Source organism: Pseudopipra pipra, chromosome Z (genome assembly GCF_036250125.1).
Source record: "Pseudopipra pipra isolate bDixPip1 chromosome Z, bDixPip1.hap1, whole genome shotgun sequence".
In the NCBI taxonomy this organism is placed as follows: Eukaryota; Metazoa; Chordata; class Aves; order Passeriformes; family Pipridae; genus Pseudopipra; species Pseudopipra pipra.
Window position 1 is genome coordinate 14,778,053 of NC_087581.1, and position 13,057 is coordinate 14,791,109.

General features: G+C 38.2%; 1 long non-coding RNA gene across 1 annotated transcript; it reads right to left on the reverse strand.

Moving 5' to 3' along the window:
- Nucleotides 1–1,958: 1,958 nt before the first annotated feature.
- LOC135407569 (uncharacterized) lies at nt 1,959–9,237 on the reverse strand. Its single transcript, XR_010426930.1, has 2 exons — nt 8,998–9,237; nt 1,959–8,063 (listed from the first exon to the last, which is right to left on the reverse strand). It is a non-coding gene; the product is annotated as an uncharacterized LOC135407569 (long non-coding RNA).
- Nucleotides 9,238–13,057: the final 3,820 nt, after the last annotated feature.

A 13,057-nucleotide genomic window follows, 5' to 3' on the forward strand; every position in this document is an offset into this window, starting at 1 on the left:
TTATATAACAACTACTAACACCTATTAGTTTAAATTCTAACAGTTCAAAGTGAGCATATATTGAGCCCATTAATAATACAAGGATTTCCAAGAAAAACAGGGAGAAAAGCATCAGGAAAAAAAAAAAAAACAAACTAAAACCTCCTAAAGAATCTAATCATGATAGGGTGAGAAAACAGTGTGGCTGTGGATTGATGGATGATGTGCAGATATTTTTTGTTAGAGACTTATGAAACAAGTAGAAAGTCCAGATGTTTCAGAGGCACTAAATAGTTCAATATTTCTGAAATGGGTGTTGTCACGGTAGAAAGTTAACACTGAGATGCCCAAATAGGTTATATCTTTCACTTGGCTTTATTAGTTGGTCTAGCTGAGCTTTTCTTCTATAAAGAAAAGCATTTTGAGCTTCATCCAAGCGACTATTTTCAGTTTATTTCAACTTAACACATCAGGCTGACACTTGTAAAAAAATTGAATCCTGGTGTTGGACCTAAATGCTGCTCCACATGACCAGGGGAGCAGTGCAAACAGCATGACTGTGGGCTGGTGTAATCTTCAGTCCAGTTTTATCTGTAATGTGGGAATCCAAAGACTGGACATTTCAATGAAAGGCATTGAAGTTGCTCTATACTCACACATTTTTAACTTAAAAGGTAATTTCCTGTCCCGCTTCCAGTTTTTATAGATTTGCACCTAGTCAATTCAGCTTGAAAATAGACAATATTCTGCACTTCTATTTTCCATTGTCAATAGCTCTGTTGCTCTTTCTGTTGTTACGTATCTTCAGCCCTAAGGAAACTCTAGGTCACTCAGCCAGCGCATATTAGTGACTTGCTTAAAAAACAAGCTTAACCCTTCCTGCCCCCAACTTTGATTTGTGATTTGCTCTGCTAATGCTTAAATCAAGTCATAGTTCTTCAATACTGTGACAACACCTAGGTCAGCCACAGCTTTGCAATAGATTTGCCTTGACATTTTATTTTGGTGGAATTTCAAACAGAGATCAAATCCTGCTTCCAGGCTTTGGTCCAGTCAAGCCAGTGGCTTCCCTAGTAGCAGCACACCTGGCATAGTCTTCCGTAATCTGCAGAAAGTTTTCTTCATCACTGCTGGGGTTTGGCTGCTGGTTCACTGTTCCTCTCAGCAGGTTTTTACTCCTTGGTGCCAAGATTTTCATCTGCAGTCTCTGGGCTGTCCTTCCACCAACTCCACAGGGATGGAGGAACAACTCTGACTTCCAGAAAGTACTGTGTCCTTCACAGATGTTCACAGGGATCTTTTTTAAACTTCCCACCAATTAATCTTGGTTATCTTTTTTTATTCTTGACCTGATAGGTATTGGGTATTTTCACCTTTTGTCCTTTCCGGTAAGAAAGTTTTTCAGACCCAACAATCCTTACAAACTTTCATACATGCATTAGTGAACGCTCTTGCAATGGCTTGGAAGATGCAAATATACTCTTTCCCTAAAAAAAGAAAAAAAAAGGGAGCTATTCTCATTTCTTCTTCCATCATTTTTCAGGCTTTGTGCTATTATGGCTCAGCACCCACCTCTAGAGGCTGTTCCCTTGGTTTGCATATTCCCTACCCTCATTCACATCCCAAGGAATCATAATTCCTTAAGGTAAAGATATTGTATACTGCAAGTCTGACAGATTTTTCTTTAATAGCTGCCTTTCTCCAAAGAATTTTAAGTCATTTATGAACACAAAGCAACATAATTTCACACTGTCTGAGATAGACTGGCGTGATTTTTTGTTTCTTGTCCTCTCTACAAGAAAAATAAGCTCAGAAATAGAATTTAATTTAAATTTTAAGTTTTCTACCTATTTTACAAAATCTATATTTCTGGATGAAAATTCTGAAAAAAACTTGTATGATAAATAATATTTTCCTTGGACTGGAGGTGTGGCATATGCATATATATTGGTGTGTGTACATAAAGACACTCACGCCTCTTTCGTTGTGTACAAAAAATGTAATTCCTCAGCACCTGAGAGCATCCAGGGCATTAGTAATACAGATAGCAGAACAAAGGACAACACGTAAGTTCTAAGTGTGACCAGCATACGGAAAATGTAATCATTATTGAGACCACTAAAAATTGCATGACCAGCAATGATTTATTAGTAGTGCAGAATCCAGGGAAATACTCCCATCTAAATTATTCTTTCTCTGGCTCTAAGAATTCAATACATTCCCATCTTGAGCCAGAGAATTTAGTTTCTCCTCTTCTCTTTATTTGTCTGTGGTTTACATTACCATTCACTAAATATACTTGGACATGACATTACTTTTCTTGAGCTGAAGATTTGAAAACTTCTGTGATTCCTCCTTTGACCCTCCTCCATTTCAGGAATTTCATAATTAAATCAGTAACTTGCACTTACATAATGAATTGGGCCTTTTTTTTGGTGTTATGTAATAGCTATATACTTTCTAAATAAGAAGGGCAGAGTAACACAAATCATCTAAAACTCACTAGATTTAAAGCCTTGAAATGTAACATATTCACATTTACACAAAATAATTTCAGCATAATTTCTCCCTTTCTTTTAGAAAATATGTGAAAATATAATGGATAATTTGCCACTCAGACAGCTTAACAGTAGATCTAAAAAAAAAAAAAAGTCTTAAAAAATAAATTTCTTGATTTTGTCTGAAAAACCACCGCATTCCTGCCTCCAACTCTTTCCCTGAACTACTTACATGCTTTATAGAAGTCTCTTTCTGCACTAATTACTTCAATTTTCAGGAAAACAGAGGAGGAAGTATTTGTCATCAAATGCCAAAAAGAAAAATAAAGTTACTTGGCTTTCAAAGGAGTCAGACCAAAAAGTATCTCATATTACCTAAGCTATAAATACACGCTCAATTTAATAAGCCATTGGTGTCAGATTTGGTCAAAATTAAGTTTGTCTTGGCTGTGAATTTGCTGAAGATGTTACCAAATACACTGGGAGTTGGGGAATCTGCTAATTGCAACTTTGAGAAGAAGAGGGGGCAGATTCATCTTTCAGAGAATCAATACACACAGGTGTTCCATGGTGGCCTCCATGGAGTTCCTGCTAACTGTGAGAAAGAGGTGTGCCCCTATTGCTCTAACACCAATTAAGGAAAAGAAACAGCACAGAAAGTGAAATTTCCAAAACTCAATAAATCTGTGTTTCACTGCTAAAGAAAAAAGAGAAACAGATTCCACTGTGTGCTGGATCTAGAGAAGGGCTTTTTGCTACTTCCTTTGCAAGGGGGGAGGAAGAAGCAGAAAATATCTGCCAGACAATGGATAAGATGGGCCACAATAGACAAAGATATATCAATTGAGCCAAAAAAATCATTAATTGGGATGCTGGTCTTGGCTTTATAGCCATAAAACTGGTGCTTGACTCTTTCTTTTGCTAAGATGCTAGACAAGTTCATCTTTTGAAATTTAGCACATGTGACTAAATACACAGTGATAAAAGCACTTATATTATTTCCATAAATTCCCCTGACAGCCATTTGAATGCAAATTGAGCAGAAAGAAACCCTGTTTAAATGAATTAACAAGGAAAGGCAGCACAGAGAGGTGGGGGAAGAAACAGGACTGAATACAGACATACGAGATACAACCTCTTAAAAATATAGTCGGTTCATATTCAATATAATTGAAGGAGGCATTTTATATACCATTATTTTGGGTCAGAGGCCTCTTCAGTTCATTTATCCAGCTTGAGTGCACTGATACAGTCAAGATAGTGAAATGTGAAATGTGAAATCTATTCCAATACTGCAAACCAGGGACTGCCTATTATGCGTTTGCTGTCTTTCCTTTTGTCTCCACGAACAAAAGAAACAGCAATATCTTAATTGAAAAGATAATAGCACAAAATCAAAATGATACAGCACAAAAATCGTACCATATTTAGAATTTGCAGCAAACATACCTCATTTTGGTGAGGCTCTGTGATTGTGCTTAGCGCCCTGGTGTGTGCAAGCTGTAGAAGACAGATGACTGTTAGAAGATTTACAATCCAACTGCAATTAAGCAGTCAAGCAGTTTATTTTAACTTGAAAACTGTGAAGTAAGGTGAAAGTTTAAAAACTTCAGAGTGCGGCAGTTTATGCAGATTGGGTTTCTCTGAGAAAGGGATGCACTGCTCTATGCAGACTGTGGTTCCCACTTCTGCTGCTCTACGTTGTCGTAGTGGAAACTGAGGCTGCAGCACTGGTGCTGACACCAGGGTCTGAAGATGAAGAGCAAGGGAGGAGGGTAGGGCAGAAATAAACTTTTCCTCATAAACTCACTACCAAAGAAACTAGATGGAGTCTGCAGGTTCACCTGGGTATTAGTCATCCCAAAGCATTTTACTGGAAAGCATTAGGACAGCAAAAATAAGATGGATGGGAATTAATCTTGTATAAAGTAGTATTGAGAAAACAACTCCAGATGGAAACAGAAAGAAAGGAGGCATATACTCTCACCACATCTACATAAAACAAGCATCTGCTGCAACACATCTGTATGCAGTCCTTTCAGATCATGAAGGTAGATACAGACCTATTCAAAAAATAAGTATGGGTTGCAAGAAGTGGCACTAGTACCACTGTGTGGTATTAAGAGTGTTCAATTATTATTTGGCTCTGGTGAGTCAGGGATAACTGTACAGATGGATATATCATGTTCAGAAGAGATGTAATATTATGGCACATCTAATTTACAAGTACATTTTCATTTGAAAATAAGTTACTTAATCTTAAACAACTTACTTTAAAGAAAAATTTAATTTATTTCCCTATTTTTTCACTAAAACTGTAAATGGATTTAACATAGTTCAAAATCTTTGAGGCTGAAATAGCCACATGAACCCATTCAGTTTAAACGGAATCAGTTTCAACTTTGCCTGAAAATTAGAAACTAACTGGTTTGAATTATAGTAAAGAAACAAATAAAACATTTAAATAAAAACATGAACTATCCATAAATCCAATAGTGAGGGTTTGAAATATGTATTAGCACAGATTCTAAACTGTAAACAGATATCCTTTCTTCATGGCTGACTGGGTTTTACTTCATATTGTTTAGAAGATATATGTGAATGTCTAGCTACAGCTGAAAGAAATGAACTGCATTCAACAGATCCTTTCTTGTACAGAACACATCAAAAAGATAAAGTCAAAATCTATTAACTGTTTAGACAAAAGCCTCCTTAAAATTAGTCTTTCATGAAAATGAGCATTAAATCCTCTTCATAATATGACCCAAGATGTAAGTACACAATTCCTGTACCAGGTAAAATTACACTGTTGTACACATTGCCTACATAAAACTAGTACTGTGATGCAAAACATAGCTTGTACCCCAAAGGACTCTGACGAAACTAAAACCCAAGTCATGCTGGTACACAACCTTGTCTCCCCTGAAACAGCTGCAGAAGAGAGTCACAACTGTTTGCAAGGTACAACAGGACTGCGTGCTGGTTGTGTTTAATGAAATCAAGCCCCAGACAAATTTCATTGGGTTACCAAAGTGAAAGTGCCTTGGGTAGCTTAACATGAAAGGACTGCAAACTTGCTTTGCTAGTCTAATCTGTGGGAGGCCTTAATTGCATAGGGAAAGCACTGCAGTGAGATCCCGTGTTCAAGCACCAGCATTGCTTCAGAGTCCAGATGATCTTCAGGTCAAAATCATTTTGCATTTGATCTCCCTTGTTGCAAAATGGAAGAAAAAAAGTCCTCGCTTTTGTAAAGAATGGAGTGAGGCTTAATGCTGGAGGCTTGTAAAGTTGTTTGAATAACAGAGACAGAGCCATAGGAGAATAATAATGCTAAATCAGGATGTGCCAACAGCACAAAACTATGGCACTGAATAAATATTGATGTGAGAAGAACTGGTAGAAATAGATTGTTATATCAGGCATTATTATAATTAAACCAAACAAAATATATTCCCTAGAGAGCTAACAGCTAGTACTGCCCAGACAGACTTTCAAAGGCACTCCATGAAACCTGGATAAAAATGGGGAAATATTGACACAAGTTCATCTATTTTAACTGTTGTTCTGTCTGGATTGCAAAATAGCTTAGCTACAGACCATGCAGCAGTCACTGTCTGAAAATATGCATGCTTCAAACTGTTACATACACCTGTAAACAACTGTTCATGTGAGGATGGTCTGAATGTCAGCAGCAGTGTGGGTCTCAGCTTTTATCCAACAGACAATGAAGACTCTGTAGAAGGCTGCAGACATAACTGGCGTCCTTGAAAGACAACACTACATCCTTAATACTCTCAACACTAAGGTGTATGTCAGATTCTAAAATGTGCCCTTTTTCTAAGCAAGATTTCAATTGCTTGAGAGGAAAGGGACTCTGAGATAGTCAATTAGGAAAACATTTCCCAGAATGCTTTTGAGATGTTATCTGGCTATTGTCTGAGCAGAGCTACTAGCATTGTGCCATGTTTTTGAGGGAGCTAAGTTGTGACATTAGGCAGCCTTTGTGCTGAGCTGTGCCACAGACACCACCTTCCATGAAGAAGATGTCTGCAGCCAAGTCACTTCTCAAGGCATTCCCAGGGCTCATGGTTACTACAGCTGTATGAGAAGGAGCCCCAGCCCTTTGGATGCTGGAGCCATTTCTAGGATCCTGAAGATCAAGAAATGAAGCAGAAAATGAGTGAAAGTTTAGTGGGTTTCTATCCTTCTAGCTGAATAGGTAAGATGAGAATCAGTGTTCTGAACTAGTCAGTTTCTGGATAGGCAGCAGACTTACCTATTCAGAGAACTGCATGATGGCCTTCAGATGGAAAAAAAAAAAGTCAACCTGCCTGCCCTGGGAAAAGGAGAGCAGAATGACCTGGCCAGTCAGAGAAGTTCACTTCTTCTACCTGACCTCACGACCCACATCCAGGATACCATGACCATGGATTAGGGTGTTGTTTTGAAGGTGATGGATGAAGACACCAAGCCTATGTTTGTGAAATACATTTGCCCTAAGCGATGGAGGGTGATACCTATCATCCTCTCTAGTCAGTTTATATGGATTTGCCAAATTCACCCTGCCCACATTGTGGAAAGGCTCTCTTGCTCCAAATATATTTGTTCTGTCTTTTCATTCATTGTCATTCATTACTGGACACTCATTCCATGCTGTGTAAATGCTGCAGGTATGAAGAGATTTCACAGTTGAGGGAAAAATGTATAATCCCAAGATTTTGTGAGACCTTCAGAACCATAGGTCTGAAAAACAAGAGCTGTAACTCCCCATAAGAGGAGTCATGCTTTAGCATGAAGGTGGGCAAGTTATGCCCTGATTTTGACATTCAGGATAACTGCAGGAGGACAGGGAATTTTACTGAGAATGAAAACCAGACCATGTGCTGTTTGAAAAGATGTGTTACAAAGACAAATAGAGAAATGAAGATAGATGACAAAATTTCAAAATAAAGTCAATTATAGGCAAGTATATATGACACTAAAGTAATTCTGGTAACAGAATATCACATTTACAACCTCTGAAACATCAGTGTAATATTTTTTATTGTTTTTCAACACAACATTTTCTCTGAGTGCATTTTGAGAAAAGACATTGATCTTCCATACAGGGCTCTTTAATGAAGTTACTTTGGTAATATTTTTCTCTCTGAATTTCCTACACCTTTTAGTTTAAGAAGCTGAATCTGATATACTGTGGCCTTAAAGCAATCACAGAACAGAGACATGCAGAACACTGAGACACTGCTCAGTAGAGGCAATTCATTTTGACAGGTGAAGAAAAACCTGAGCAATTCTGATGGAGAAATAAATACTGAAATATTTTATGTATTCCAGCTATAATGTCTCATAAATGATTACATAAGAGATATATTATAAAATGCACATAGAAAAGATTTTTCCTTTGTTCTGTAACCACAGGTAGGGCTAAACTTTCCTCATAAGAAACTTTAAAATGGGGAAAAAATTGATGACATTTGCCTTCCATACGGAGGTCTGCATATCTCAGCACAGTGGTGGTATTGAACATGCTTATCTGCACTTCCACTTGACTCTACATCTGTCTAGGTACCCAGGAGAGCGATGCATCTGGAAAGATTGAATAGGCCAAGGGAGTTTACATATATTTTGCAATGTTCTTCAGAAAAACTTACTGAGTGAGGTCAACATGTCTTTTTTTCTTGTGTCTCTTTGCATTAAATAAAACACATATTGTATGTTTTGAACATACTGACACCTAGGGTTTGGAGGTTTTTTTGGTTTGGGGTTTTTTCACTAAGAATGCAGAAATGTATTTGAAAGTGTTTGCATTTGAGAATCTTCTGTGTAAGGGGAATGCTTGAGAGGGCGTAAAATGAGAATTAGTACTGAGTAACAGATGCAGATAAAGAGAAGAAACAGGGTTCTGATGGGACGGATTACGGCAGAAAATGCTTTCTGTAAAAGTTCATACCGTTGCAGTCCAAAAATTTTTGCTATTTATGGTAGTGATCCAGGGTATCCTGTCATGGGATGCATGGAAATGGTTCAAAGCAATACAAGGGGAGATTTGGACTGGACATTAGGAAGTATTTCTTTAATGAGAGGGTGGTCAAACTCTGCAACAGGCTTCTTAGAGAGATGGTCAGGGACCCTAGCGGGTCAGTGGACAGGTTTGGACAATGGTCCAAATCCTCAAATAATGAGGCAGACGGACTAGATAATTGTTGCAGGCCTTCATAATTGAACTATAATATTCTATTCTGTCTATGAAAAAATCCTCATCAGGGCTAAATTAGCTATGACCAAAGCAAGTAATTTTTTTAAAATATTGATTAAAAAAAAAAAAAAGAAAAATGTTTCTTCATTCTTAAAAGATCACTTATTATAAGGGAAAATGTATTCACAAACTTTGCTGAATTTCAGAAGTCTAAGCTGTGTTATTATTAGATTGCAAAGCCATGGAGTGGTAAGAAGTATAGGTTTGATAATTTTTTTTTTTTTAAAAGTCATCAAAAAATATAAATTAGAGAAATTTGCTTACTTGCACTGTGACTAAGACCAGCTGGTGATGTCCTCCAAATCTTAATCCCTCTGGTTTAATAACTGTGAGAACTGGATAGATCTCTGTAAATCAATGAGTCCACCAGGATTTCTAAAGCAAGATGTTTCACCTACCATGTGGTTTCTCTTCATTGCCTGGAAAAGGAGAATTAGCTTTCCTGACTTATTATCCTTTCAGTTGTTTTCTCACATTTAAATACCACAGTGCAAAAAAAAAAAAAAATATCCAAGTAAAAAGCTGGTAATCCCACACTTGAATGCCCAGATAGTAACTTCTGTATCAGTGAGTTAACTTTAACTATGGAAATAAATGAATATTTCTGGATCAATCTTGAACCATGACTGAAAAGGAGAACAGTCGTCATGATTAAAGCAGCAGATCTGCAGTAACAGCCATGATTCTGGTGGCTCATGCTCTAACCAGTTATTCTTTTTCAGTGGAGACAGGTCTGACATTGAAACACAGAGAAACTCTTCAAAATAGTTGAGATGATTCAACATCATCCTCATGTTCTGATTTAGGATATCTGCTACACTTGTTACTGCTATAGACTTTTAAAAATTAATATAAACCTTTACACAGACAGCCATTCACTGGTTTAATTTTACCTTCATTGGTCTTGATATCCATGCACATGTTAAGTCAGGAAAGCAACTTGGTTATTGCCCTATAATATAGCCGACAATGCTGACCCATGAAGATACAACTTACAATCATTCTCCCACTTATAAAACAAATGTAAACACAATTTTTTTTCCTAAAAAAGAGAAAGAGGGCTGCTTTTTTTCACATCTGTAGGAATTCAAAGAATCTTATTCAGTGTCAAAAGACATTACTAAAAATAAAGTACAACAGCATTCTTTCTTATTTAAACAGCATGTTCCAGGGCTGTTTCAATGAGGACAACCCATTATAACAAAGGTTCATTTGCAAGTAATGTATATTTCAGATACACTTTTCATCTACTAGTAATATCATAAAACTAATTTGCACATCAATTACTCAGTACCAGGCTTGTTGGGCTGAAACTAGTCCAAACCTAACAAGGACAGGGCCAGGCATTTGTGTTTCCTCCACACCACTGATCCTTTGTTTAGCAGTGACTTGGGGTATAAAACTCAGTCTCAGGAAAAAAAATAGCTTTATTTCCTAATATTTTATAGCACTTTCATGAGTGAGAACCCCAACCCCTGTCATAAGACACACAAGGGGAACCTTGTGTAAAGAAACACAACCGCAGTGGGAAACTGGAGCAATGGCTTTCCATGTCCAAAAGCCAAATATGCTGTCACTTTGGATGGGCTTGGAAACCTGCTGCCCCCCTTGTCTTCCTCTTCTGAACTACAAACACCTGCATGGGCGACCTGACGCCCTTCCTAGGATGCAATGGGAGGTGCAGTCCCAGAGCACTACTCACTATCCCAGCTGACTGAGGCCAGGAGAACCCACCACACTCAGAGGCAGGTGCTCCTGCAGCAAAGGCAGGCATCCTACCTGGCAGCACGGGGCAGGAGAGCTGCCTTACACAGGGGTATGTCTCTGAGAGAAGAGGTGGGGGAGGCTGAGCAGTGCCAAGGAAAAGGCCTTGCCAGTGGGAGGGGAGGCCTTTCACATGCCTCCTCTGTCCAGCCAGCCAGCCAACGCCTGGCCTTTGATCTGCCCAGGATAACAGTGTGCCAAACTGTCCTTCATTCAAATGAATCCACCAGACAGTCAGGAGACATTCCTCAAAGGGTCACCAGCAACGGGTTGTAGAGGAGGGCAGCTCCGGCCATGCTCCTGCATAATGTCTCCTCACAGCTTCACCACCTGCTCCGATTTTCCCCCACATCAGGCTCAATTTGTATGCAAATCCTCTCTCATTTATTCTTGCTCCCTTCAGAAAGGACAAATTTAGTATAATAACTGTAATTGCTTTAATAACATGAAGAAAACGACACCTTTATGGGACCAACAATCAAAGACTGAAACTGTAATACAGCATGACAGGTGTGGAGGCCTGCCACCAGCACTCATTTTCCCATTTCAGTGTTTCTTTCATCGCCTTGAAAAGTGCTTGTCTCAGTAAGCCAGACATGGCTGGCTTGTGGCTCTAAACTCCACACCATTCCTGACAAGTCAAGTGGGCCACTGGCAAGCAGTGGGCTCTGCTGGAACAGTGACTACTAGTCCCTTCTCTGGCAGAAGATGTGAGGTGGCATGACTTGGTCAGGTAGAGCCGCTATCAAGGCCTCCTAAAACTGGCATCTCCCCTCAGCTCTGTGGCAAACATATTAAGTATCTTATGGTCTACAGGTTATAGGTTCAGGCAGATGGCCACCTTTGCTTCCCATCAGAGAGATGGAGGTCTCAGTGCCATTCAGAACGGTGGCTCATGACTCACTGGGCTAAGCTTCCTGCTGAATCAGACACCATGTATTTTTGGTAACTTTTTCTGCTTTAATTCTGACATTAGCAAATGAGAACCAATATTCAGCATCAGTCAGCTGGAATAGGATACACTTAATCTCGGTTTTTAGATATACTCAAACCCATTGACTAACAATTACATTTTCTAGTTAGTATTTGCAACATAACCTGTAATTTTGATAATAAAAAAGAGTCTCAGAACTATTTCTCCTGCAATAGTCCCTGTTTTGCTAAAAGAAAATGCATCATCCAACATTAGTTATTGCATGAACCAGAGTTCCCATCCAAAATAAGCAGATATGGAAACAAAAAAGATGGTGAGAAAATGGTCCTTGATGGAGAAAGAACACAATATTCTGTCTCATCTGGAGACAAATGAGAACAAACTGATCCTTGAGTGCCAGGAGAATTCCAGACTTGCCTCAACAACCACTCCTAGGGCACATTTGTCTGACACAAGATGTGCAAACAGGTGTGAACATCAAGGGTTTTTTTAAATGTTATATGCAGAAAGAAATTGAAAAGATCAAATCACTAACTGGAAACATTGACTAGTAGTGAACACCTCCTCAGGTTAGATGTGAAATGATTCTCACAAAGTGCTTGAGAACATGCTAATTGGCAGTATCCATGTAGTTTAAAATATCAAACTTGAAAGAAAAAGTTTCTATTTAATTTGTTTTGAACCAAACTTAAAAGCAAAACTGCCTCTCACAAGCAGACAGAACGAGACTCACCATCCTGCAGCAGTTTTATGGAAGATTTCTCCTCAGCACTGAGAATGTCAAAACCAAGATATTTCTTCTCTATGAACACTGTATGCATTTTCATTAATGTCTATGTCACTGAAGCATCTACATATGAAACCAACATGTAATATTTCACCTTGATATTAAAATTCTTCAGAGATCAAAAGTGAGTGTTAAAAATAGGCAAGATATCTATTTAGCCCACAATAGGAGAGTTCTGTATTACTGGCACCTCTCAGTGGAGACAGGCCTGAACCAAAATCTCAGGTCTGCACATCATATCAAGAAAAGAAAACAAATAAACAAAAAGCTGAAGTTATATCTCTGAGTGTTACCAGGAATGCTCCTGGTTCTGTTAAACACTTTGATGCATGGGTGTTTGGTACTCTTCGTGCTACAGAAAAAAAAAAAACAAACCAACAAAAAACCCCCAAAAAAACCAAAACAAAATACAAAAAACCTCCCAAAAAACCCAAAGCAAAAAACCCCTTCTTTAATCTGAGATTGAGCACCAAAGTCAGCAACATGAATGAAATGAGAGAACTCCAAAGAACAAAATCTCAGCAACATACTACTATCTCTGGGTAAACATTTGTTTGCAATATCTTTTTAAAATAATACTGTCAACTTCAGTGATTGACGATTTCACCCCATTTATCAGCGACAACTAGAATTATTTTTTCAGCTGTGGATCATGTTAATTGTGGAAGCTAATAGGAAGGAATGTGAGGTAAATTGTCTTAATACCTTTAGTATATGTGATGACTTTACCAGACTTGCAGTACTGTATTTACTGTAACCAAAAGGTCATGCTCTATATCTTAAAGGCAAAAGTGAATTTTTCTGCAACAGTCACACTCCTGCAAATCATGTAAAAAATA